The sequence below is a fragment of the Dermacentor albipictus genome, chromosome 8 (assembly GCF_038994185.2).
Source record: "Dermacentor albipictus isolate Rhodes 1998 colony chromosome 8, USDA_Dalb.pri_finalv2, whole genome shotgun sequence".
Taxonomy (NCBI): domain Eukaryota; kingdom Metazoa; phylum Arthropoda; class Arachnida; order Ixodida; family Ixodidae; genus Dermacentor; species Dermacentor albipictus.
In genome coordinates, this window is record NC_091828.1 from 61483364 (window position 1) to 61507686 (window position 24323).

Genomic DNA, 24323 nt, shown 5'->3' on the forward strand with positions numbered 1-24323 from the left:
GCAATGTGAAATCCGTGACACTGGCGAAAATCATTGTGGAAACAGCCATCCTTGCGGAAAAAGCTGGTCTCTTTGTGGACTGCATAACATGCGACGGCGCCAGCTGGAATAGGAGCATGTGGCGGCTGTTTGGAATAAACGGTGAGATATTTTATTTGAGTGCAATATGCTAAGTTGTTCTTGCAACGTTGTGCTAGTACTGCAGCACACGCTTTACGATTTTTTAACTTGTGATGAATTAATCGCCAACCGTGGTGGAGCAGTGGCTTTGTTGTAGAGCGCGCTGCAAAGCCCGAGGGTGCGGGATTAAGTCATTGCTGCAGCGGCCGCATTTCGACTGGGGCGAAATGCAAAAACGCCCATGTACCGCGCATTATGTGGACGTTAAAGCACCCCAGGTGGTGAAAATTAATCCATAGTCCAGTCACCCACCACGGTGTGCCTTATAATCTTATTGTGGTTTTGGCATGTAAAACCGCACAAATAATTTTTTTTTTTGAAATTAGGTAATAACTGCTTCTCCTTGACATGTTTTCTTTCTTTATTTTTTTACAAGGTTTTGCAAGCCACGTTCGGAGCAGCACCAAGCACCCAGTTGATCCGAAGAGGCAGCTGTTCTTTGTGTCCGATTTTCCACACTTAATGAAAAACGTGAGAAATGGATTTGTTGCAAAAGGGTACTTGACACCAACTGGACATGTCCATAGTGGTATTGTTCAAGCAGCTTTCGAAGCAGATCGGGAAAGTGTTACACTGAAAGTGATGCCGAGCATTACAAATGCACACATTAAGCCGAACTGTTTCGAAAAAATGAAAGTGGACATCGCGTTTCAGCTCTTCAGCGATCAGGTCATCAAAGGGCTATTTGTGTACAGGGAGCGCATTGAGTCTTCGTATGGGACTGTGCAGCCGACTGTAGATTTTGTGAAAGAAATGAATCGCCTGATTCGTGTCATGACATCACGGACAAGCGGAAAGGCGCTCAAGCCTGGAAGTCCAAACATGCGCTTTTTGAAAGGGTTTCTTGAATATTTGCGAGAGTGGGAGCAGCACGCAAAACCGGCTGGTGGTGGTTTTCTTACAGAAAGCACAGCTTCTGGACTAAGGGTTACCATCACAAGTATCCTTAATCTGTTGTCCTACCTGTCATCTACCGTGGGCTTCAAATATCTTTTAACGTCCCGCTTAAGCCAAGATAAGCTAGAAAACCTTTTTGGAATAATTAGGCAATCATCAGGGTGCAACGACCATCCAACAGTTTCGCAATTTCTCGTGACTGTAAACTTACTGGCATTTTATAATCTAGCCAAACCACCCAGAGGAGGAAACTGCCCACCAGACGTGGTCAGAGCACTGCTGAATCCAAATGAGCTGTGTGCAACAACAGGCCGGAGCCTACTGGACAGGATAGACGGCCTTCTTGACCGCGGGAGTATCAATGAAGCTGAGGATGTCATTCAATCTCTTGCGTCCAGTGGTGAACATGAAGCTTACACAGAAAAAAGGAGCAATAGCGCTTTGATATACTATACTGCAGGTTATGTTGCACGAAAAATCATTGCCAAAAATTCTTGTCCCCAGTGTGCAGGCTGCCTTTGTGTAAGTAAAGCAGAAGCTAGTGCCGACGCTGCTTCACATTTCACAACCCATTTTGACAATGGAGGCCTTGTGTATCCTAGTGAGACCTTGTCAAAAGTTGTGAAGGCCATGGAAGATGCATTTACTGCGTTCTTCAGTAAAAACAAGTTGCATGTAGCGAGTCTAGCTGATTTTTCAAGTCAGCTGCAGACACTGGCCTTTCCACAACTTGGTTGCCCAGAGCACGAAAAAGCAACTTTGACCACAGTTGTAAAGTTCTATGTTCTTTTGAGGTTTCGTTTTTTTGCAAAAAGTATCAACAAAGAGAGAGAAGCACAAAGAAAACGGCAAAAGCTCCTTAAACTGCGTCACTGCAACTAGATCTATCTTCATGGTTGTGTGCTTTGTCTCATCCCAGGTAGCACACAAAGTCTTGAAAACGTCGTATTAAGGGATTCAAGGTCTGAAACGGATTTTTGACCAAAATCGACGCATCAAAGACGTTCCAAACAAGATAGCTTAAAAACGAGGGGTCAATACATTTTGATAACGTTGGAAGCCAGGCAGCTTAAAAACGAGGGGTGAATACGTTTTGAAAACGACTCAAGGCGCCACGCCACGGCGCGTCAGCCTCTTTAGCGGCTTCTACAATATTCAACAAACTATCAACGCGTTCCAACCTTGCGCAAGGTGGCGATACCATCGTCAAATCATGTGACCAAGGTGGCCACGTGATTCGTGATGCCGGGGAGCCGGGCGAGCCGGGCATAGTCGCGTCGTCATGGCGTCGTCGCGTCACCGCACTCGCATCGCGCTGTGGTGTGTTTGCGGCTGTTCTGAATGTGCTGCCGCTGCCCTTTGCTATGTAAGTGTTGCAGTGTTTTGCTGTCAAGAAAACGATATTCTGTGATCAGTTTGGGTTGTGCGATATGTTTGTGTAGTTTTAATTTGGAAGTCAGTAGTGTTTTCAATTGTTATGTGACCAAGGCGGCCACGTTATTCGTGAAGCCGGGCATAGTTGCGTAATCGCACTCGCATGGCACTATGGTCTGTTTGCGAATGTTCTGAATGTGCTGCCGCTGCCCTTTGTCATGTAAGTGTTGAAGGGTTTTGCCGTCAAGAAAACGACGTTCTGTGCTTAGTTTGGGTTGTGTGGTCTGCTTGTTTAGTTTAATTTGGAAATCAGTAGTGTTTTCAATTGGAAGGCGCGGAGTGGAGGGCACTAATCAGCTCTTCAAGTTCATTGTCATGTTATGTGAGGCGCCTTTTCACTGACGCTGTAATTGAGGCGTTAAGGGCAGCATAAGGACGAAAGTTAGAGGGACGAAATAGTGCCTGTGTGTCCCTAGCGTCGGGATCGGCCGCTATGCGTGATCCTAACAAGAAAGCATTTTGCATAATGCGAAGAAAGGCGGCAAAATTTCTGACTGTGCGCACCTTGCCGATCTCCGCAATAGAGCCGTCATCGTGGTATTTTAGTCTCCCGTTTAGCAAGAGTGTTGCAGACAAGGGAACTGGTTCAAACAGGCTTTTTTTTAATGATTCAGTACTAGTGCGGTATCCCAAAAGGTGAGGTCATGTGCTCACCCTATTTTCTTCCCTCGCGCTACAGCGCACTGACAGAATTTTGCGTGCACCATACCGTGCTTTTATCGTTTGCGCTTCAGGTTCTCGATTGTGTTTTCGCCCCCTTTACCCACGTGATGGGTATTTCATGGTATTACCGGGTACCACACGTGTCCATATATTGTGTCCAATATATGAAACGGCCAAATTCGATTTTATTTGACGCCTAAAATGGTAGTAATGTATTGAGTCCCTTATAGCCTTGTGCTTGTTATCAATTTTACTATTTGGCGAATGGATACAGCATATGCGCTGCATAACTCGCTTGTGGATACTGCATACGTGAGTCGAGCATGCCCTTGGTATAAAATAACTTGTATGCTTTAGGTAGTACGATTGTTTGCAGTTTGGGACATGTGTCGGAATGTACGCTGTGTGCCGTTCGCGCTTTACGGCGGCCTGCCGAGTTCTTGCGGGTGCCATGTGTGCGCATGGAGTTCGCGAAGCGCTCTCGCAGTTTATATATATATATATATATATATATATATAATGTGTGTGTGTTCTGTTCGCGCGCTTCGCACAACAGGGCATGTCGCAGTTCTTTGTCCTTGTGCAACACATTTTCCTAGCGTACGTCTGTGCATTATTTGATACCGGTTTCACACGGGGCTCTTTTAGCCGCTATCCAGTCCGTTACAAATCGAATTTCTCGGTCGTGATTGGCTCCTTTGCGCAAGCTACGAGAGCGAGCCAGTCGCATGGATAATTTCGATCCGGATCGGGCGTGATCGCGATCGAGAGTGGTCGTGTGACACCGGTTTTACACATGGCTCCCACATAGGGAACACTTTAAGTTCAATGCTACTGAGTGAAGAGCAAGTGCATATATATGCCAGTGGTGGTATGTGGGCAAGTCTTTCTGGTGAAGCCAATACTTGTGCATTCAAAACATTTCAATTACCAGCGTAGTGCATCAATGTGTCTACTTCGACAAAATGGAGCACCAGTGCAGATATCTGAGCATACCTGTCCAGAGCAGCGTGTCTACATTGAAACCACTACCTGCATGTGCGGCAGTTCTATTTCCAGCAGCGGGACTGCACAATAATCAGTAGGGTGCTCTCAAGCTGTTTATCTATGAAGCTCTGTCTGGACTGTGTGCCAAATATTTTTGGACGTGAAATTTGGAGTGAATTGGTAAACATCAGTGGAACTGTGCCTGGACTTTGTGGCAAATGTTTTTGGATGTGAAAGTGTTAGTGAACTGGCAGAGAATTTGCTCTGGGCTACATGTGTTAAACGTTTTTCTCATTCAGAGTGCTTTTTTTTACTTTAGGAATGTGCGCAAAGTGTGACATGTCAGTGTGCTAATTAATGTATTTGTTGGTTTGCAAATTATTCGTTGCAGCTTTGTTTTTGCCAGAGAGGTACAACTTCGCCTCTTGTAAAGGGCTTTTCAAATAAAACACTTACTATTTATTATGACCATTGCTTCCTTTGTTACAAAATGCAGCTTCCAGTGCATTCCAGTTTATTTCCATGTTTATGTAAGTTTCTAATATGAGGCTTGCATATTCATTTCTCACGTTCTGGAGTGGCAAGATGCAGCATTACTGTCTCATCGTTCGCTGTACTACAGTAGTGTTCACTTGTTACACTGAATCCCCCGTTTAAGTATTCTGTACAATTTCACTTTATTGCTTTTTTGTTACATGGTTATTTTTTCTCGCCATTACCTTCTTTGATATATCCTAAAGGCAATATTTCCAATTTTGCATTGTTACCATTTTTTTTATTTCTGTCACAGGATTGTTTTATGATGGTATGCGGTGGTATTTCTTTTTGTGCTCTTTTCAAGCTTCTAGCTGATTGATAACATTGCTTGGAGGCAGTTACCATCCGATTCATACTCTTGCATTTTTCAGTCTACTTCTTCCATTCGCTCCGATGTCACTTCTGCATAACTCTAGTCCATCTAATAGCACGTGCACTTTATTATGATAAATTAGACACTTTAGTACACTCCAGGTTTTCATGTTCATTTTTGTATGTGTACTTGGAATTTTGTTTATGTGCTAGTGAATGTTCACTTTCGAGTTCATTACGAATCCTTTCTGCGACTTTTGTCATTGTTGATGTACTTTTACTTCTATTTGCATTTCTCACACAGTTTGTTCGAACCTTGCATAAGCATTACATTTTAATAAAGTGTTTTTGCTTTGTCACAATGTTCTCATTTCATGCACTCTTGGCATGAAGGGCTTGGTCTGGCCACCTGCCAAGACGTGGCCATTTGTTCTTTGCAGGATGTCATTACCATTGTGGTTGTAAGCATCGTAGCTTAGTAAAGGCGGTATTAAGGATTTATTATTCCTAACAGGCTCATTTTCATGCGACTTGGTAGAGGATGCGCCGGCCATGCGGGGAACAGTGCTTGGCACTGCGCCATGGCTCTTACAGTCAACACCGACGCTTCTACTCATCTGGGCGCGATTGCAGATCGTTGTTCGAAACGCCTGATCAGTTTCACCTCACGCGATTGGCCTAAGCCGTGCCAACGGGTGCGGCTGACGACGTCCGCGCGGCATAGGCCAGTCGCGTGAGGCGAAACTAAACGCATGTTTTGAACAACGATGTCTGATCGCGCCCGTCACACGCGAAAATTAGCTTCAGATGATCGTAAACCTTTCAAGACCGCTTCTAGACCAGCTTTTTGATAACGTCCTAAAAACGTTTAGAAATTGGTTACGAATACTTTTGCCAAAGGGATTACTTGTGTCTTTCCCAATCCTATTTCTAGACCAGCTTTTCGAATACTAAAGAAAGCAATTAAGCCGGACATTAGCAGAGATATACGACGTTTTCCCGCCGAAGTTCTCTCATTCGTGTCTTCTTTAACCCGTTTTTATCGTCTTGGATAAACGCTACGAAAACGTTACGTATCTCTTTTGTGCTACCTGGGCATCTAGTGCAGTATTGTGCCCCCGTTTGACTGTTGTTCCACTTGAATAAAATATTTGTTACGCCTAAATAAAATCTCTGTTTCCTATTTTCGTTCAAGTACATCAGAGATAGATAGAAAGCTGCACCTGTTTACCAGCTTTAAAAAAATTATACAGTACACGGAACACCAGCAGTCCATTTTACAGGCTAACTTACTTATTATCACATACCCTCGGGACCGAATGGGCATTATGAGCCAGGGGATGAGTACATTGTTTACAAACAAACAAAAACATTCAAACCTATCAGGACAACAATAAGAAACAGGCAGAAACAGCAAATAAAAATAAAAAGAAAGAACAGCGAAATTCGAGTCATTTCGAAAGATGATCGGGTACAGCGGTCTTGAATGGTTATGCATTATTATAAGATTAATAGAACAGTAATATAACTTCAGCATTCTTTTATTTTATTAGAATAAAAATGTAACTTAGCACTTCAAAAAAATTATTCTGCTATCATGGCTAGAATAAAAATCAGGCATCCTTAGCTATCGCCTAAGAGATCTCGACGCGAAGGTGAACGCCTTGTAAAACTTGCTGTAATTCACCTGAATCCTCCGTCATCCACCCTAATGCTCCTTAATAAACCGCGATCCCCTTAATTCAATCTAATCCAACTTAATCCAATCACTCAATCAATAATTAAATTTGCTAATCAATCGTCTCTTATACACGGCTGCAGACATGCTTTAGTTCGCTTCTGGCTTTCCTTGGGTCGCGTGATACTTTCTGAACCTCACAACACAACCATTAAACATGGAGATCTAAGGCTTTTGCCTTAAAAATTAAGTTTTCCCTTCGATAGAAACACTGGAGGTTCCACGATCGAAGCCGAGCTGGCATGAGCTTTTCACGCAAGCGACACGCGCTACAAATGCCTGTTGTAATCAAAACAAACCCTAATCAGTAATCAGCTGCCCACCTTTGAATTGGGCTGCTGCTACGGCTTAATAAAAACAAAAAGCGCAGCAGCCCGCTAGCCGATGCGGTGGAAACAAGGCGGGTTACGAGGACCGGTTGGTGCCGCAGCACCCACCCGCACTGCAGCGCCCCTAGCGGCAGCCGCCGGCATTTATTGCATCCGGTGCCACCCGGGAGGCCGCGGACGGCACACTAGCCAGTATATTCTAGGCACTATACCTATATACAAACTGTGTAAACTATGTAATTCTCCAATGACGTCGTAAAAACAAGCATATAACGTTTTTAAGAAGCTTTAGTAGCATTAAAAGCTGTGCTGTAAAATAACCGCAGGGAGAAAACTAATTTGAGATGCCCACGGCTAGTTTCTTCCGAAAGTGTCTGCGTTCACCCGGTGAACGCAGCGCAAGCGTTAGGTTCACCCAAACGTCACGTCCGGGACGCCACATTCGGTTTTTGTTTTTTTCACGTCCGTGATGTCACATCCGGCCTTTTTGGCGGCATAATATGGCATATGGCAGGCTCGGAGTGCACGAAGCGGTGGATCGCTTATTTTTCGGGATTTTGCTTCTCGTAAGTATACTTCGTCTTTGCGTTTGATGTGCATCTACTACGCGTAGCTAATCTTTCGACTGCATGATGCCATATATAGGTGTTCTGTGATGATACTTTATAGCCAGGTTCCTCACGAGCTTTTGTGATGCATTGCAGGGACCGCCACACCGGCCAGCCAGTGCTACAGTGTCCTAATGCAGAGAACGTATATCACACGGAACTGCGCTCCTTCAGAGTTATTTAGAGTCTTTGTCAGAAGCACGTAACAGTAACATTACTTGGTTACGGTGCTGCTACATGGCAGAATATTTGAATGGCAGATGTCCCGAGTGCGGCATGTAAGTACGTACGTACGCGCGCTTGTTTAGCCTAAATAAGAGTTTCTATTGTTCCCCAATGGAAATGCACATTCCTGATGCACGGTTCAGATCTGCCGGCTGAGGGCGGTAGTGAATAAAGTCACCAAATTGCGGCCTCGTTGCGGTCTCGCATTGCGGCCTCATTGCACGGTCGGGAAAAATTGCTTTAGAACCAAAATTTCGCTGCGCTGTCAGTAGCCATTCACTGATAAGCTTTCTCCGCAGCGTAATGCTCAGTGCAGGTGTGATGGGGGTTGTGTGTGCGGTCGGTATGTGACCGATATTCCTGAACGCAGTGTCATTCAGCGATGTGCACAGCTGTGGCTGATTGTAGAATGTGGGCTGTGACAGGAGTGATGGGGACCATGCTCCTGCCTCGGCCAAGGTTGCAGCGATTTCAGAGCTGCAGGGAGCGCCCAGGAAGAACCTAATCTCGGCCCTATGCTGCAGCTCCAGCTTCTTGAGACGTGCACGTAGTAGTGCCACGAGTGGGAGGACGTACCGCAGGCGTGAGGTGGCTACTGCATGGTACAGCCGCAGAGCCCACCTAGTGGTGCAGCTCTGTCCTCGGGCAGCAAGCTGGGAGACTGCCTTGTGGACCCGGAGGACCTGGACATGCAGGGTCTTGACAGCAGGCAGCCAGGTCAGCCGGTGATGAACGTGTAGCCCCGGGTACATCACTGCCAGGCTTCAAGGTCGCCTTCCAGTTGCAGCTGTGCAGCGGGCGGTTGCTCTTGGGTGGAGCAGCATGGCCTCGGTCTTCCTTGCCGAGATGGCAAGGCCAATGCAGCTCAGGTAAGCAGCGGCGGTGTCGAGGGCTCTTTGCAGAGCCGAGCGCGCACTGCTGTGGCTGTGTGGTGGATTTCGCACACATAGGGCGATGTGGTCCGCGTTGATGGAGGTATTCACGTGGTTGTGGGGGTCAGTCTGCAGGACAGCAGGCAGTCCGGCCAGGTTGAACAGGAAAGGGCTCACCACTGATCCTTGTGGGACGCCCTCTACCAAATAGGTCCAGGGCCTGCTGAACGACTGGATAGGGCAGGCCGTCAAAGGCCCCCTTCATGCCGATAAGCACCAGGAGCACGGCGTCACCGCAGGCCTTGGCCTCTTCCAGCGTGGAGACCACGTCCACGATGGAGTCCGCACTGCATCAGCTCCGCCGGAACCCTATCTGCTCATCGGCCAGAAAGCAATGGCCTCCATCAGCTTGCAAGCAGCAGAGGTGAGTGAGACTGGCCGACAGGAGCTCACGTTTTTCAGCCGGCCTTCAGGATGGGGGCCACGTAGGCTGTGCGCCATGACTCCGGCACCTGCCCTGACTGCCAGATGTTTAAGCAGTCAAGCAGGTGCAGCTGCTCGCTGGTGGCCAGGTTGCGAAGCATTTGGGTTCCTGGTGCACTGGGCTCCTGGTGCACTGCGATGCTTGGAGCTCGTGCAGCGTCAGCGGGTCCTGGTAGATAGCCATAACCTGGCTCGATGTCCACCCTGGGTGGTGAGAGAGAAGGGAAGACGGAAAGGCAGGGAGGTTAACCAGGCTGAGTCCAGTTTTCTACCCTACACGTGGGGAGGGGAATGGGGAGTGAAAGAGGAAGAGAGAGAACTTAAGTGTAGGATGTCTATAGTCGGGCACTCAAGTCTGTTGCCCTCAGGTAGCGAAAAAGTGCTCGGACTGCTTTCTGGGCCAATGAACTGTGAGGCCAGGCTCCCAAGACTGGATGACAGGCCATTTACGGAAGCCAAGACCCTGTGTGGTGGTTGTGCAGGCAGCTAGGCAGGCTGACGGAAGGCTGCCCTACCTTCAGGATGGCTGCAGTGCGTGGTACAGCCGGCGCAAACTGGTTGGCGAGAAGCTCCGCAAGGGCCTCTTCGCTGATGCTCAGCGTGATGGCCACGATGAGGACAGGTTGTAGGCTTCCTCTCCTGCTGGTGAGGGATTTGAGCAGTCTCCAAGCCAGGGGTCCCCTGGACCTGCCCTCGATGGCAGAGCAGAGGCTCCTCCTGCGCCGGGCTTGGCGTCTGCAGCGGGCATCTGCACGTCTGTACTCGGTCCAATGCTCTGCCTTGCCCGTCCGGATTGCTCCACGCTCCATACGGCGCCTGGAGGCACGAATGTTGAGCAGGTGGAGGTCCGGAGCGGGGGTATCTGGTTGGGTAGAGCACTGAACGTTGGCAGCCTGAGCACAATCCACGATGGCGCTCAGGAAGTCACGGCCATCGTCCAACTTGCTGCAGTGCTTCCGGAACAGGGACCAGTCTGTGACGTAAGTTCTTGACCTAGGCCTTCTCCCAGACCTGGGGCTGATCACAATAGGGAAGTGGTCAGACCCCCATTTGTCCGAAGTTGTGGCCCAGGAGTAGGAGCACTGCTCAGTGTTGAGGGAGAAGTCAATGGCCGTGCGAGCTCTGCGGTAGACGTAGGTGGGCTCCCTGGTGTTCCAAGGTCAGCAGGCCAGCTCAGCTGATGGCATCTGTGAGGCCTTTGCCTCAGCGGGTGCAGCTGCGGCTTCCCCAATCGGTGTGGTGTGCGTTGAAGTCACTGCACAGGACTGCATGCCCACCAAGGCGAACAGCCAGCTGGATGAGGCTGGAGGGATTCCACGGCTTTCCTGGACGGATGCAGATGCTCGCCACAGCCGTGTCCTGGCTGCCAAGGCGTACCACAACGGCGCATGACTCCAAGGGGCCACCGGCGATGTCAGCAACAGGTAGAACAGCACGCGCCAGGGTGCTGCGGACATAGATTGCCGTGCGTGGCTTTCCTGGCTTATGGGCTCAATCTAGGCAGGGTGCCGCAGTGCAACTGCGTGTGGCACAGGTGGTGGCACCCGAGTAGTCGGGAAGCCTCGGCCACGGCATATGTCTCCAGCAGTGCGAGTACCGTATAGTGCGGAATATAGGTTGAGGTTTTTTCCCAAAAATATTACTAAGGCTACGTTCACACTTGGGAAACCGCAAGCGGACGGAAAAGCCAAAGCGGCCGGATAATCTTTTTCGCACATGTACAAAACGTTCACATTTGTTTCGCCACTGCAGCGGAAACCACGTCCGCTTTCGCCCACATTTATCTAGTTTGCGTACGTTTGTCCGCCTGGTGGCACTGTTCATCACACTATTTCAAGACATACGTTCATTCATTGACCCGTCAGTTACTAAAAACTACCATTTCGCGCAACTGCACGTGTCGTTTTTAACTTTCGTCTACCATGGAAGATAAAGAAGACATAGTTTCGATAGCTTTAGCTAGTTGCTTTTCCTAAAAATAGACCATGAGCAACGGAAAATGTAAAATTTTACGACCGGATGTTTACATGCGATTGCAGCTTCCGGTAAAGCGGAACGTCTTTCCGCTTCGCCTGGGCGGAAAAATCGGTCCGAGACCGATTTTTTCGCCGCCTGGTTTTCCGCCCGTTTCTCCGCCTAGGCGGGCGGATTTTGTCAAGTTTTTTCCGCTTCCGCCTGCTCCAAGACCAAGTGTGAACGCAGCCTAAAAATTCACCCCTTGACTAACATACCGGCCCTTGGCACAGCATGAATAGTCGTCTGGCAGCAAGTAGGAGCGCAGACCTTTCGGCATCCGCATTGTTATCGCCCCCTTGGTGACCGACGCGGCCCAACTCGCGGGCGCTGCGCGGTTCTTTATTCTGACGAAGTTCTTTATTCTATGGCGCAGTGCACCCGGAGCTCAAAGACAGGGTGGCGGATTTTGTCCGCGAGCATCGTGCCAGATCTTTGCCAGTCACAGCAGAACTCATCTGCATCAAAGCTATTGAGATCGCCCGAGAATCCGGACTGCCCAAGGAACAATTCAAGGGCTCCATTTATTGGGTTCGTCACTTCATGCAACGCAAGGGATTCGCACTTTGACAGCGCACATCAATCTGGCAGAAGCAGCCAGAGGCATACGAGGACAAGTTGGTCGAATTCCAGCGCTATGTTATCCGTCTCCGGCAGCAGCATGGCTACATGTTGGAACAGATCGGCAACGCTGATGAAACGCCGATGTGGTTCGACATGCCGTCGCTCACCACAGTGTGCGAACGCGGCACAAAAGAAGTCGAGCTTCTTTCTACGGGGAACGCGCATTCACGGTGATGCTCGCGTGTACTGCAGATGGCAGAAAGCTGCCCCCATACATAATATTCAAGAGGAAGACGCTGCTGAAAGAGGCTTTCCCACGGGATGTCGTTCGCGTGAATGAAAAGGGCTATATGGACGAGGCCCTCATGCTCAATTGGATTAAGGCCGTCTGGAATCGGCAACCAGGGGCACTCTTGCAGTGTCCGAGCATGCTTGTCTTGGATGCCTTTCGCGGGCACTTGACCGCAGGATTGAAGCTGGCACTCCGCGACGGGAGGACGAAACTCGCCGTCATTCCGGGAGGCATGACGTCAACACTTCAGCCACTGGACGTCGTGCTCAACAAGTCTGTTAAAGACCGTGTCCGTGAACAATATAATCAGTGGATGGCCGGCGACAACCTGATGACCCCAACCGGCCAGCTGCGCATGCCGCCTCTCGTCACTGTGGCCACATGGGTGTCGCAGGTTGTGCTCGCTGCCCGACGATATGGTGGTGTGGGCATTCAAGAAGTGTTGCATAAGCAAGAAGTGTTGCAAAATTTTTTGCATAAGCCAGGAACGCACACAGGGGTCCAAACAACTTTGTCACCAGGAGAAAAAGTTACAGCACAGTGGGTCGAGTCGTAACGAAACTTGCGAGCGTCCTGGGAGACGTCGGTGTTAAGCGGGGCGAGGCGTCTGCACTCTGCGAGGCGAGACACAAACTGTTCCAAGAAAGGAACTGATGGGGGTACAGGAGTCGAAAGGAATGATACATCAAGAATGAAACTTGGTGAACAGCCATAGATGAAGAAAAAATGTTAAAATCCAGTAGTACGTTGCGTAGCCATGTTATAGGCGAATGTCATGAACGACAGGATTGCATCCCCATTCGTGTGGCCAGGGTAGATGTACAGTCGCATGCAATATGACTTGCAACACTCTTGTTCGTGGCCCCGCAGGGGCGTCTGCGTCAGCAGGCGTTTGGTGTGTTGCGACACCACGTACCCGAGCACACGAGGGTTGGACCCTCCCGCGTGTAGCCGTGCGCGGCTTAGCCGTGTCTGGGGAAAAGGGGATCCTGGAGGTTGAGCTGATGCTGGGTGTTTGGACCTTTAAGGCCCCCCGGCGGAGGCAACACACCTCTTTGGCCTCGGCTTCACATAGACGGCACCTCCAGGCTGACCCACCTGGAGGAAATCGGCAGTCACCTTTTCCTGTCCTCCTCTTCAATCTTCGTCTTTCTCTCTCACTTTCAATCTTTCTTGTCTTCTCTTCGCTTCTTCTTACTTCCAGACTTCCAGGTGGCGAGGGTTAACCTGGTGTAGTTATCCAACCTTGGGTATCGTATATTAGGTTATAGCGGCGATGCATGGCTGGCGTTTGCAGGCATTTTCCCGACCTTGTAGCGTCCCCTTGTTGGGCTCGGTGGTGGGTGGCCACCATCGCCGCCGAATTTTCCAATTTTTTATGGCTGAAGCTTTTCCCCTATTACCTGATCGCTCCCTGAAGAGGGGGCGCACCGATGAACCTTTCAGCTTTTTTATGCAACCAAAAGAGTCCTTTCCGAAATATCACGTTGTTCATAGCCAACAAGAAACTAAGACAGTCCGAATGATATCACCTTTTCTTGTAGCCAAATCCCTCACAGAAGCAATAGGCCCAGGTTACAAAGTTACAAAGATGGGAAGCGGTGATCTTCTTCTCGAAGTTCGCGACAAGCCACAATACGACAGACTTTCGAAACTTGTAGCGTTTGGGGACATTCCTGTCTCAGTAGGCCCACACAGGACGATGAATACAGTGCGCGGGGTCATCTCGGAAGATGACCTTCTCGAACTTAGTGAAAGTGAATTACTTGAAGGATGGCAAGAACAAAACGTTGTCAAAGTGCAAAGGATTAAAATAAGACGAGATGACAAAGAAATACCAACGAGGCACATAATCATCACTTTTGGAACCAGCATTCTCCCTGAATCAATCGAGACCGGGTACTGCAAGCTCCGTGTCAGGCCATACATTCCAAACCCGCGTCGATGTTTTAAGTGTCAACGTTTTGGGCACGGGTCCCAAACCTGCAGAGGGCGTGCTACTTGTGCCAAGTGTAGCTCCATTGAACACACTTCTGACGTTTGCAGTTCAGCAACCCACTGTGCCAACTGTGAAGGAGACCACCCTGCTTACTCGCGATCCTGCCCTTCGTGGAAAAAAGAAAAACAAATAATAGAACTCAAGGTGAAACTAAATCTGACTTTCCCAGAGGCACGCAAGCGTTTCTATACCAACAATCAGACCAGTCCTTCTTACACCGATGTGGCGCGCCGGGGGGCAGCACCACATCGTTCGGCGCCCGCCCAAGTCACTCGGAGAGTGACGACGGTCACGCCATCCGCCCCCCTGACTGGGACAGCCAGCGCTGTTCCGTCTCCCGCAAATGAGGGCCAGCAGACCTCCGGGCCTGTTGTACCCAGGGCCACTGCCCGTACAGATCGGCCCACCACTCTCACGAAAGTGCCTGCTCCGCAGGCAGTATCCACCGCCTCAGACGAGGTGATGGATACAAGCACAAATTCGGCGTCTCAGACGCCCAAGGAACGGCGCAGCTCCCTCGAGCGCGCCGGGAAGAAAGAGAGAGCTCGTATCAAGGGGCCTGAAAAGGTCTCGTGAGCTTATATAATCTGTATTTCTTAGACACACAGCACAAAACACATACAATATGGATACGCAGATAATACAATGGAACGTCAGGGGTTTACTCCACAACCTAGACGACATTAAGGAACTCTTAAATAAGTATAATCCAAAGATGCTGTGTGTCCAAGAAACACATCTTAATCCTTCACACACGAACTTTCTCCGGCAGTATGCCATATACCGAAAAGACCGCAACGACGCTCATGCCTCGTCTGGCGGTGTGGCAATAATTGTAGATAAGGGTATTGCTTGCCGGCAATTAGAACTTAGAACACCCCTAGAGGCAGTTGCAGTTCGTACGATACTGTTTAATAAACTAGTAACAGTTTCCTCAGTATACATCCCTCCAAACTGCCATCTTTCGAAAACGGATTTCCAAAGCTTTATTAATGAACTGGTCGAACCTTATATTGTCGTCGGAGATTTCAATGCACACAACACCCTTTGGGGAGGTTGTCGTTGTGATGCCAGGGGACGCCTAGTAGAAAGCCTCCTCTTCACTACAGGTGCATGTTTGCTAAATAATAAAGAGCCTACATTCTATAGCGTGGCAAACAAAACATTTTCATCGATCGATTTGAGCATTGCATCTGGTACACTCGTTCCGTATCTAGAGTGGAACGTGCTTAAAAACCCATATGGGAGCGACCATTTTCCAATTATCATAAAATCAACAAAACATGATCAATGCTCCCCATGCGTCCCCCGCTGGATAGTCGAGTCAGCCGACTGGAAACGTTATAAAGAACTTACCCGCATGACCTGGAAAGACATCTCTGCACTTTCTATTGATGACGCCGTGGCATATCTGACAGCATTTATAGTAGATGCGGCGTCACTGTGTATCCCTGAATCAAATGGTTCGCCCACTAGGCGACGTGTTCCCTGGTGGAATGCGGAGTGCAAAGAAGCTCGTAAAAATCAAAATAAGGCTTGGAATCACCTTCGCGAATCTCCAACTACCGAAAATCTTATCAATTTCAAGAAAATAAAGTCACTAGGTAGAAGAACACGCCGCCGGGCCAAACGGGAAAGTTGGCAAAAATACATCAGTAGCATCAGTTCATATACAGACGAACGGAAAGCCTGGAATAGGGTCAACAAAATAAAAGGCCGTGAAACTCACCCTCTACCTTTAGTAAACACACAAGGAGACACTATTGAGGACCAAGCTGATTCGCTAGGGGCACATTTCCAGTACATCTCGAGCTCATCCCATTACTCAGACACATTTCTAAGATATCAGCGACAAGCGGAACGACAGCCTCTGAACCGGAAAGGAAATAAAAATGAACCTTACAACCGGCCATTTAACATGGTGGAATTTCAGGCTGCATTGAACTGTTGCAATAAATCAGCTCCTGGAAGCGATCGAATAGCTTATGAAATGATAGAACACCTACACGCCGAAACACACATAACACTACTATCACTCTTTAATTCCATATTCTCTGCCAGTTACATTCCATCTGCCTGGAAGCAAGCAGTCGTCATTCCTATTCTCAAAGAGGGCAAGGATCCAACTTCGGTCTGCAGCTACAGGCCTATAGCCCTGACAAGCTGCCTATGCAAACTCTTTGAGAAAATGGTAAACAAACGCCTAATTCATTATCTTGAGAGCAACAAAATACTAGACCCCATGCAGTGTGGCTTTAGGGAGGGTAGATGTACGACAGATCACCTTGTCCGCATGGAGGCGAATATCCGAGATGCATTCGTGCACAAGCAGTTTTTATTAGCCGTATTTTTAGATATGGAAAAGGCATACGACACAACCTGGCGTTTTGGAATTCTTCGTGATCTGTCTAGTATGGGTGTCAGAGGCAATCTTTTGAACCTCATTCAAAGCTACCTCTCTAATCGTACGTTCCGTGTGAGGGTTGGTAAAGTACTATCTCGTCAATTTACGCAGGAAACAGGTGTGCCACAAGGTGGTGTACTGAGCTGCACGCTCTTCATAGTAAAAATGAATTCCCTCTATAGTGTCATTCCACGAACAATGTTTTATTCAGTGTATGTGGATGATGTACAGATAGGATTTAAATCATGCAACATTTCTATCTGTGAGCGACATATACAGCTTGGCCTAAACAAAATATCTAAGTGGGCTGACGAGAATGGATTCAAGTTAAACCCCCAAAAAAGCACATGCCTTCTATTTTCGAAAAAGAGAGGTATATTACCTGACCCTGCTATCTATCTTAATGGACAACGGCTATCTGTCAGCCACGAACATAAATTTTTAGGAATCATCTTAGACTCTAAACTAACATTTGTCCCTCACCTTAAATATCTGAGAGCGAGATGTCTGAAAACAATGAATTTGCTAAAGCTCTTGTCCCGCACATCTTGGGGAAGTGACAGGAGATGCCTTTTGAGCCTCTACAAAAGCCTTATACGGTCCCGTCTCGACTATGGAGCAATAGTATATAGCTCTGCTGCACCTAGTGCTTTAAAGATGCTAGATCCCATTCACCACTTGGGTATACGCCTGGCTACAGGCGCTTTTAGGACAAGTCCCGTAGAAAGCCTGTATGTGGAGTGTAATGAATGGTCATTACATCTCCAAAGGACATATTTAACCTTTTCCTATGCTCTCAAGGTCAAATCAGATGTTCAGCATCCATGTCACTCACTTATTCATGAAGAGTCTACAGCCAGATTATTTCGTAACCGCCCAGCTATTAGACCTCCGTTGAGCCTTCGTTTGACAACACTGGCACAAGAAACAGGTGTCTTAGTCCCAGAGAATGTCCAAATGGCACCCACTCGCCTGCTCCCACCATGGGAATGGCAGACCATTGAATGCGACGTCTCCTTCGTAGAAATAACAAAGAGGGCACCAGAAGCACACATACAATTCCATTTTCGTGAACTTCAGGAGAAGTACTCCTGTACAGAATACTATACAGACGCTTCCAAGTCCTCTAAAGGAGTTTCCTACGCAGCTCTGGGACCTTCATTTTCAGAATCCGGGGCACTAAATCCACACGCAAGTATATTTACAGCTGAAGCCTACGCTATACTATCGGCTATACAAAACATAAGGCTCACAAAACTTCCTAGGGCTATTGTGTTCACAGATTCATTGAGTGTAGTCAGAGCCCTACTTAGTCCAAGAAAATACAAGAACTCAGTTTTGAGTGAGCTGTACAGTCTGTTGTGCTCCCTATATATGTGCAATCAAGTGATTGTCATATGCTGGGTACCTGGCCACAAAGATATAAAAGGCAACGAAGCTGCTAACGAAAGCGCTAGGTCAGTAATTTTTAGTCATGCAGATTCAAATATCCCCATCCCTGCCACAGACCTAAAGCCCTTTCTACGCAGTAAATTGAGGAATCACTGGCAGGGCGAATGGGACACACAGGCAATGAATAAGCTTCACATAATAAAACCAAAACTGGGGAACTGGATAAATGGGAAAATAGCAAGGTACAAGGAAGTACTCCTTTGCCGTTTAAGGATAGGCCACACATACGGAACCCACTCTCATCTCTTGACTGGGGACGATCCTCCAACTTGTGTTAAGTGCGGCAATAATCTCACTGTCCTCCATGCTCTTATTCAGTGCCCTGCATTAGAAACAGAGAGGAAAAAGTATTTCCCTGCTGCATATCGCGAGAATTTACCCCTTCACCCTGCATTTTTTCTTAGCGATGAACCTCTTTTTAATCTGCAAACAGTCTTAGAGTTTTTAGCCGAAACGGACACCCTGAAGATCATCTGGCCAGGCAACTTTTAAGCACACGACTAACAGCCCTGCTTTCAAGGGCTCTCTTGAAACTCTGTTGTCAGTGTTAAGTTTTATTGCATCATGTTTTAACGAAAGCCGATTGCCATAGCCCACATCACATCCTAGTCACCGTCATTATTTTAGCACCTACGTATTCTACTCCACTTAAAGCGGAAGTTTTTAGGCCCTTTTACAGCCATATCTCATTTACCATGATGCGATCATTGTGCACGTCATCCACAACACATCGTCAACATTACCACCTGTCATGGCGCTCTTTGGCCAAACCTGGCCCTTGCGCCATAAAACACTACACATCATCATCATCTTGTTCGTGGTTGAAGGGGCTCCACAGCTGCGCAGCAGCTCTGACGTTCGAAATAGCAGTTTAATAGACACCACTAATTGAAGCTGTGTTTCGGTCTGGAACTTACCATGTGTCTGCACAGCCGTACAGCCTTGGAACCCCTTCGACCACTGGCACCGGTGTTGCAATTCATATTGCACGTGACTGTACATCGCAATCATCAAGCTGTTGGTCTGCGGATGGTAACTGGAAGTCGTCTTGCGAATTGTGTTAGAGGCGCACAGAACTTCGGTAAGGATAGAAGAGAGGAAGACTGCTGCGGTCACTGAGGAGAACGCGCGGAGCGCTGCGGTGTAAGATAATGTTGTGTAGAAAGAAATCGGCGACTTCAGCAGCAGTCCAGGATGGTAGAGATGCTGTCTCCGCATAGCGTGTTGGATGGTCTATGGCCGTTGCAATCCAACGATTTCCATGTGAGGTCATGGGAAGAGGACCGTACAAATCTATTCCAACTGCTTCAAAAGGCGAAGCGGGACAAGGCAGAGGTTGTAAAGAGCCAGAAGGAGCTGTTGGGTTTGCTTTGACAATGAACGCAGGGTGCAACATACTTCGCAACGGCTGAAGATGGGCCAGGCCAGGAGCAGCAACTTCATATTCTGTTGTAAGTCTTGTGGTAGCCTAGATGACCAGTCGTCGCATGATCGTGAAAGGCTTCAAGCACCTCACATTGCAGAGAACATGGTATGACCGGGACCCATTTGTTGCCATCGATGTGATAAATGTTGCGATGTAAAACCCCATTGTGCAGCTTGAATTGATTAAGTTGTCGACGAAGTCGGGCGTTTAGAGGTGACGAAGAATCTTCCATGCGTTGGAGAATAGTTCAGCAGTATGGGTCGATGCGTTAGTGGGACACAAGGACAGATGGGCTGTTGTGTCTTAGCCATTCGAGGGCTACAATGGGTAAAGCCGATGAAGAGGACTCAGGACGTACACAATCACGGAGAGGTTATGGTGAATCGTCATGATTCGGCAGAGGGTAGCAAGAGAGAGCATTGGTGTCTTGATGCTTCTTTGCAGCCCTGTAGGTGACATTGAAATCGTACTCCTGTAGGTGAAGCACACAGCAACCCAGGTGACCTGATAAATTCTTTAGCGATGAAAGCCAGCACAGTGTGTTATGGTCGGTAACGACTGTGAAATGGCGGCCATGAAGACATGGGTGAAATTTTTGCACGGCCCAACAGCAAAGCACTCCTGCTTGGTTATGGTGTAGTAATTTTCTGCACTGGTTAGTGCACGACTAGCCTAAGCAATTACTCGTTCACGGAATGTGTTGTCGCATTGTAGTAGAATGGCACCGAGACTGACTGCTAGCGTCGGTGTGAAAGATGGTGGGCGCGGTTGGATCAAAGTGGCGCAGTACTGGGTCTGACGTCAGGGCGTGTTGCAAAAGCAGGAAAGCATGTTCACATTCGTCGGACGAAACAAAGGGTGCATTACTGGGGAGGAGTTGATGGAGCGGGGACGTAAGTGTAGCGAAGTTGCATATGAAGTGCCGGAAGAAGCAAGTCCAAGAAAACTGTGCATGTCTTTTTGACGCAGTGGACACAAAATTCGAGGATAGCAGTAAGCTTCTCGGGGTCCGGACGAATACCTTCTTTGCAGACTATGTGCCCCAGAACTTTGATGGCCTTGCTGGCCAAACTGCATTTGTGTGTGTGTGTGTGTGTGTGTGCGTGCGCGCACACGCGCGCGTGTGCGTGTGTTGAGCTGCAAACCAGCATTTGCAAGACAGGCAAGGACTTCATCAAGATGTTGCAAATGTTGTGAGAACATGGTTGAAAACACAATGTCGTCGAGATAGCACAGACAGGTTTTCCATTTCAACTTCTGAACTAAACGTAACAGCGCAAACATATAAGACGAGCCACAAACAGCGCCAGTGTGTGTCGTGTCTTTCTTTTTGTGGCTCGTCTTATATGTTTGCGCTGTTACGTTTAGTTCAGAAGTATGTACCAACTAGGCCCAAATGAAGTGTTGCTGAATTTCCATTTCAAGCCACACAAGACTTATCGATCATGCGTTCGAATGTGGCAGGCACATTGCAGAGTCCAAAACGCATCGCACTGAACTCGTAGAGCCCATCAGGGGTAGCAAATGTCGTTTTTGCTTTGTCGGATTTGGACATCGGTATTTGCCAGTAGCCTGGTCTAAAGTCAAGGCTAGAAAAATACTCAGCACCGTGGAGTGAATCTAGTGCATCATCCATCCGTGACACGGGGTGAACATCTTTGCGCACAATTTTGTTCAGCGCACGGTAACAGACGCAAGAACACACTGAGCTGTCTTCGTGACAATTGCAACGACATGAGTGTCAACAGCTCAAGTGACAGTTGATCCACGAGGCAACAGTTGGGGTTCGATTTGGTTTATTGCAGTAAGCAATGCAGACCCCTCAGAGAAGCGAATAAGGCCAGGGGTAATCAGAATTGCTCGAGATAGGGTATGGTCATAGGGTAGAATGAATACGCCGCCATCCACAATGTTACAGGAGTTGACACCTATAATCTTTTCTCTAGGTGGCCAAAGAACGTAATCGGAAGAGGTGACGAGACGAATGCATTCTTCGTGGTTAGGAAGAGAATTGCCAGTGGCATCATCCAGTTGTGTGAGGCGCTGACGACAAGAGATAGAAGCAAACGCCAAAGATAAGAAGTCCCACCCCAAGATGAGTTCATGGGTCACTCACGAAATACGGCAAAAACAATGTGGTGAAGAATTTAGTCTATGGACACACAAACAGGACACGGTGCAATTGGACGAATAATAACCTTGGCCGCTGCACAAAGAGAAAGGCCGGAGTAAGGCAATTCTTGTGTTTTATAGAGTCCCAAACAGTCGCATGGCAATAATCGCCAAGCGTCTTGTAACATGGAGCCACCTCAGAATTGCGCCAAACAAAGATGATGGATGCAGCCAGTCTTGCCAGATAACTACATTTTGACTATTCTGTATTGTTTGCATTTTTTGTGTAAAAGGAATTGTCGCAGAGAGTTTTATCTTCAGTGGCCTTCAGTTGACGTCATCTGCTACAACTAGCACATAAGTTAACTCCATAGCACCACTAGGATGGAGACATTGTGTCGTGGGGTGCTTCCTTAAAAGTGGACAAGAAGATTCTAAAGGAAAAGTGTGAGAAGGTCACAGTAATAACCAAGGCATTTGGCATGGGAATGACCCAGCTGTGAAAGTATTATCAGATGTGGACAAGCATATAGTACTAAATGGCGCCTTGCACGAGTCCCAAGTGTCAAATGTAATGAGTATTGTGCATTGAAAGGGCCAAAAATGTTTTGTACATGCAAGGGAACACTATGGGCATTTGATAACAGTTGCTTAGATGTACTACATTAACAGGAACCAAACGAACTCCCTTAGACATAAGCATGCAGCAAATTCAAGGACTAGATGAAGCTTCAAAGAAGTAACTGCATTTCATGTAGGATAGGTGTGAATGACCTTTGTGCATGAGATCAGTGACAAAAACACTAAATGAATGCAGTACAGTGTCTGTATCATATCTTGTGCAGACCAAACTAGCCTGGAGTTTCAGCGTTCCTTGTCAGTTCATTTAAATAGGCACTACATTGTTCAAAGTGCAATATTGTTCTACAAAACATAATATGCAAGATGTAGCATGCTAACCCTCGTGGCTCAACAACTACTGAACCGAAACCTCAATGAGCAGTGAAGCTTCCTTGTAATTTTCATCGTAACCATACTTTCGCTCTTGAAAGTGAACCTCTTTAGTGAATTTGCTTGTGTATTAATTTTTCTTTAGGCAAGTATTTTTTATACATGTTAATGTCTCAATCCTGCTTTTTCTTTCCGGGGCTAAAACAAAATGTCTCTTATTTCACTTTGATCTTTTGACCTAGGAAGCCATCATCTGGTGCTGTGTACAGCAAGCACATGCTTCGGGCAAGGAGGGAGCCAGCACCATATCTACATCAGCAAGAACCTCGGTGCTCAAAATAAACATTTTCTGTGCAAATACCTGTCTTTTTATACTTCCAGCATGAATTAATAAGTTTCTTTTGCCTTCACATGCAGGAAGGTTTATAGGAATAAATAGTGACTGTTGAATGCCCAGGAAAAGCCTTGAAGCCATTCTACTTGTACAGTGATAAAGTATGTGTGTACTTGAACTTGATAGTTCAGAAACGAAAGGCAAAGTAACAGGCAAAATGCTCGGGGCAGCAGTCGTATAAATGGTAGATGAACACAGCTAATTGTGCTGTCCAGTTTCATTCAGTTTGACCAAATGTTGCAAGAATTGCCTTCAATATGAATCATTCAGTTCAGCCAGCTAAAGTCGAACTCGTACAAACTTTGGAATGTCTGCTGGGAATTTTAGCATAAATGGTATGTGTGCATCCTTCAGCAGCACCACAAGCCCAGTAAGGTTTTTGCGTTACTGTCCCCCCTCCCTTGGGGTTATTGCAGTGTCTACTTCACGTGCTTGAGGGTATAATGGAGAATGACTCCATTCTCCAAAGAGAAGGCTATATAAATATGCAGTACAAGAGCTTGTAGGCCTGGTTATAAGCATTAATTAGATATGTATAGACCAAAGGCAATATGAATACAATATGTTAAATTGCATCCATATGTGGGAACTGCCCACATCAAAGGAAAGAAAGTGCAATACTTGCAACCTACCAACATAAACATCAGTCTAGGGAAGGATTCTGTAAGGATCCACTAAGTGGACTGTTTCAGCACACACTGATTAGGTAGAGCTATAAGCTGGTAGAGCAAGTGGCAATCATCACCATGGGCTCTCGTGCTCTATTCATTCAGCGTGTACTGGAATGGACAGTCCACTTAGTCAACACTTACAGACTAGCCCCCTAGGGCTGTGGAAGCACACAGTATATTAAGCTTAAGTCTGGAGTGTTACCTTCTGCTTGAACTGCTTGATCTGCTTGAAGGGGACAGTGAAGCCTAAAATGACACTTGACTTGGGCCATATTTTTCGCGATATGCCCGAGAATATTGGGATTTCCCATCAATTTTACCCTTCCTACATCACATAGTGAACAACCTGAAAACTTGAACAACCTGAAAATTTTGGGGCGCATGAGCGGCACGTATAGTAGAATGCATTGTTCCATTGTAAAAAAAAAATTGATGTAACAAAATAGAGTGCTGAGTGTTACGTCTTTGTTACATCAAGGTTCAACAAAAATTAAGCGCTGGAAATCAGCGCTGGACGCACATGCAACTCCTTACTCCACAATGAAAACATTTGAGAAAACATTTTTTTTTAAATACTTTGTACATTTGTATAAATACCTGCGGATATTCCTCTGGTTTAGCCTAATTATGTGCTGCCTACTTAACTTACTGACGCAGCATACGTATCATTGCGAAATTTATAATTTTTTGCTTTTAGAAAAAGCATCGAGTTATTGAATTTTGCGAACAGAAAAAAAATTGCAACTTCCAATATAGCGCGCTTCCTAGGCTATTAAATAG

The 24323-nt window shown here is 47.2% G+C and overlaps 1 long non-coding RNA gene across 2 annotated transcripts; it reads left to right on the forward strand.

Moving 5' to 3' along the window:
• Positions 1-7539: 7539 nt before the first annotated feature.
• On the forward strand, positions 7540-22834 carry LOC135915153 (uncharacterized). 2 transcript variants are annotated; one of them, XR_011507951.1, is made up of 5 exons: positions 7540-7643; positions 7782-7963; positions 8435-8779; positions 8911-9206; positions 22721-22834. It is a non-coding gene; the product is annotated as an uncharacterized lncRNA (long non-coding RNA). The 2 variants fall into 2 exon arrangements; XR_010568528.2 differs by having other exon boundaries at positions 7579-7963.
• The last annotated feature ends 1489 nt before the right edge of the window (positions 22835-24323 follow it).